Source organism: Arachis hypogaea, chromosome 12 (genome assembly GCF_003086295.3).
Source record: "Arachis hypogaea cultivar Tifrunner chromosome 12, arahy.Tifrunner.gnm2.J5K5, whole genome shotgun sequence".
NCBI classification, from domain to species: Eukaryota; Viridiplantae; Streptophyta; class Magnoliopsida; order Fabales; family Fabaceae; genus Arachis; species Arachis hypogaea.
In genome coordinates, this window is record NC_092047.1 from 86,225,777 (window position 1) to 86,230,133 (window position 4,357).

The 4,357-nt window shown below is 37.6% G+C and overlaps 1 non-coding gene across 1 annotated transcript; it reads right to left on the reverse strand.

Annotated features, from left to right (window-relative positions):
* Positions 1-1,532: 1,532 nt before the first annotated feature.
* Positions 1,533-1,636, reverse strand: LOC112732040 (small nucleolar RNA R71). The gene has a single exon (XR_003167782.1). It is a non-coding gene; the product is annotated as a small nucleolar RNA R71 (small nucleolar RNA).
* Positions 1,637-4,357: the final 2,721 nt, after the last annotated feature.

The window sequence follows — 4,357 nt, forward strand, 5'->3', positions numbered from 1 at the left end:
TCTCTCTCCTCACTAAAAATTCAAAAATAAAAAAATATCTTTCCCTCATTTCACTCACAAATTTCGAAATTTTAGATTGATTTAGTCAAAAAATTTTAAAATTTAGTTATTTCTTGTTAGTCAAGTCAAAATTTCAATTTAAAATTTCTATCTTTTTCAAATCTTTTTTCAAAAATCAAATCTTTTTCATTTTTTCTCAATATTTTCGAAAATTTTAAAGTTGATTTTCAAAATTTTTTTCTTATTTTTATTTCATATTTTCAAAATTATTGCTAACATTTAATATTTTGATTCAAAATTTTTCAAGTTGTTACTTGCCTATTAAGAAAGGATCAATTTTTAAATTCTAGAATCATATCTTTTAGTTTCTTGTTAGTCAAGTAATTAACTTTAATTTCAAAAATCAAATCTTTTTAATTTCCTTTTCAAATCTTTTTCAAAATAAATTTCAATCACATATTTTTCAAAATCAATTTCAAAATCTTTTCTAACTTCTTATCTTTTCAAAATTGATTTTCAAATCTTTTTCAATTAACTACTTGACTTTTTGTTTGATTTTAAAAGTTTACTATTTCAATCATATCTTTTTCAAAACCACCTAACTACCTTCTTCTCTCTCCAATTTTCGAAAACTCCTCACCACTTTTTCAAAATTCTTTTTAATTAACTAATTGTTTTAAATTTTAATTTAATTTTATTCCTTTTTATAAATTTTGAATACTAACTAATAATTAAAATAAAAACAAAAATATTTTCCTTTTATTTTAATTTAAAATTCGAATTCTCTCCCCCTCTCATCTCTTTCTATTTATTTTATTTATTTACTAACACTTCTCTTCTTCTTATAATTCGAACCCTCTCTCCCTCTCTGTGTTCGAATTCTTCTTCTTCTCCCTTCTTCATTCTACTTTTCTATTCTTCTACTCACATAAAGAAATCTCTATACTGTGACATAGAGGATTCTTATTCTTTTCTGTTCTCTTCTTTTTCATATGAGCAGGAGCAAGGATAAGAACATTCTTGTTGAAGCTGATCTGGAACCTGAAAGGACTCTAAAGAGGAAGCTAAGAGAAGCTAAAGCACAACACTCTGGAGAGGACCTGACAGAATTTTTCGAAAAAGAAGAAGAGATGGTCGAACCCAATAACAATGGTGGAGATGCAAGAAAGATGCTTGGTGACTTTATTGCACCCTCTTCTGTCTTCTGTGGAAGGAGCATCTCAATTCCTGCAATTGGAGCAAACAACTTTGAGCTTAAGCCTCAATTAATTTCTCTAATGCAGCAGAATTGCAAGTTTCATGGACTTCCATTGGAAGATCCTCATCAGTTCTTAGCTGAATTCTTACAAATCTGTGATACTATTAAGACCAATGGGGTTAATCCTGAGGTCTAAAGACTTATGCTTTTCTTCTTTGCTGTAAGAGATAGAGCTAGGACACGGTTGGACTCACAACCTAAAGATAGCCTGAACTCTTGGGAAAAGTTGGTCAATACTTTCTTAGCTAAATTCTTTCCACCTCAAAAGTTGAGCAAGCTTAGAGTGGAAGTCCAAAGCTTCAGACAGAAGGATGGTGAATCCCTCTATGAAGCTTGGGAAAGATACAAGCAATTGATCAGAAGGTGTCCTTCTGACATGTTTTCAGAATAGAGCATCATATGTATATTCTATGATGGTCTGTCTGAATTGTCCAAGATGTCATTGGACCACTCTTCTGGAGGATCTCTTCATCTGAAGAAGACGCCTGCAGAAGCCCAGGAACTCATTGAAATGGTTACAAATAACCAGTTCATGTACACTTCTGAAAGGAATCCTGTAAATAATGGAACAACTCAGAAGAAAGGAGTTCTTGAGATTGATACTCTGAATGCCATATTGGCTCAGAACAAAATATTGACTCAGCAAGTCAATATGATTTCTCAGAGTCTGTTTGGAATGCAAGTTGCAATAGGCAGTACTAAGGAACCTTCCTCTGAAGAAGAAGCCTATGACCCTAAGAATCCTGCAATGGAAGAGGTGAATTACATGGGAGAATCCTATGGAAACACCTATAATCCTTCATGGAAAAATCATCCTAATCTCTCATGGAAGGATCAACAGAAGCCTAACCAAAGCTTCAATAATAATAATGGTGGGAGAGCACGGTTTGGCAATAACAAACCTTTTATATCATCATCTCAGCAACAGACAGAGAATTCTAAGCAGAGTCACTCTGACTTAGCTACTGTAGTTTCTGATCTATCTAAGACCACTCTCGGTTTCATGACTGAAGCAAAGTCCTCCATTAGAAATTTGGAGGCACAAGTGGGTCAGCTGAGTAAAAGAGTTACTGAACTCCCTCCTAGTACTCTCCCAAGCAATACAGAAGAGAATCCAAAAAGAGAGTGCAAGGCCATAAGCACGTCCCACATGGCCGAATCTGAAGAGGAGGGAAAGGCAGTGATTTCCAGTGAGGAAGACCTCAATGGACACCCACTGGCCTCCAAGGAGTTCCCTAATGAGGAACCAAAGGAATCTGAGGCTCATATAGAGACCATAGAGATTCTACTAAACTTACTGTTGCCATTCATGAGCTCTGATGAGTATTCTTCCTCTGAAAAGGATGAAGATATTATTGAAGAGCAAGTTTCTCAATATCTAGGAGCAATCATGAAGCTGAATGCCAAGCTATTTGGTAATGAGACTTGGGAGGATGAACCCACATTGCTCATCAATGAACTAAATGATCTGGTTCAACTGAAATTACCTCAGAAGAAACAGGATCCTGGAAAGTTCTTAATACCTTGTACCATAGGCACCATGACCTTTGAGAAGGCTCTGTGTGACCTTGGTTCAAGTATAAACCTCATGCCACTCTTTGTAATGGAGAAACTAGGGATCTTTGAGGTGCAATTTGCAAGAATCTCACTAGAGATGGCAGACAATTCAAGGAAACAGGCTTATGGACTTGTAGAGGATGTCTTAATGAAGGTTGAAGGCTATTACATCCCTGCTGATTTCATAATCCTAGACACTGGGAAGGATGAAGATGAATCTATCATCCTTGGAAGACCCTTCCTAGCCACAGCAAGAGCTGTGATTGATGTGGACAGAGGAGAGTTAGTCCTTCAATTGAATGAGGACTACCTTGTGTTTAAGGCTCAAGGATCTTCTTCTGTAACCATGGAGAGGAAGCATGAAAAGCTTCTCCCACACTCAACTTCTAAGTTTGGTGTTAGGAGGCCAACATCAAGCTCTGAGTCTCTGTGAAGCTCTCTAAGAGCTCACTGTCAAGCTATTGACATTAAAGAAGCGCTTATTGGGAGGCAACCCAATGTTAATTAATTATATTTATTTATTTTCCATTGTTACTTTATGTTTTTCTTAGGTTGATGATCATGTGAAGTCACAAAAACAACTGAAAAATCAAAAACAGAATGAAAAACAACATCAAAAATAGCACACCCTGGAGGATAGGCTTATTGGCGTTTAAACGCCAGTAAGGATAGCAGAATGGGCGTTTAACACCAGCCTGACAGCATTCTGGGCGTTAAATGCCAGAAATGGCATTTGGCTGGCGTTAAACGCCAGAAATGGGTAGCAGAGTGGCGTTTAACGCCAGGAAAGGTAGCAGAGCTGGCGTTAAACGCCAAAATTGGCACAGAATGGGCGTTTGAATGCTAGAATGGTGCAGGGACTCAAATTCCTTGACACCTCAGGATCTGTAGACCCCACAGGATCCCCACCTACCCCACCTCTCCTTCTCTCCTCTTCACACCTTTCTATAACACTCTTCCCCAAACACCATTGACCAATCACATCAAAAACTCTTCCCTAAATACCCTTCACCTATCAAATCCTACCCTCTTCCCCATATTATCTTCACCACTCACATCCATCCATCATTAAACCCCACCTACCTCACCATTCAAATTCAAACCATTTTCCTCCCAAACCCACCCACACATGGCCAAATACCCTCTCTCCCTTACCCTATAAATACCCCTCCTTACCACCTTCATTTTCAGACAACTTACACACTACTACCCCCTTGGCCGAACCCTCTCCTCACTTCCATCTCTTCCATTTCTTCTTCTTCTACTCCCTTCTTTCTTCTTTTGCTCGAGGACGAGCAAATCTTCTAAGTTTGGTGTGGGAAAAGCTAAAGCTTTTTGTTTTTCCATAACCATCAATGGCACCTAAGGTTGGAAAAACCTCTAGAAAGAGGAAAAGGAAGGCAATTGCTTCCACCTCCGAGTCATGAGAGATGGAGAGATTCATCTCAAAGGTCCATCAAGACCACTTCTATGAAGTTGTGGCAAAAAAAAGGTGATCCCCGATGTCCCCTTCAAGCTCAAAAAGAGTGAATATCCGGAGAT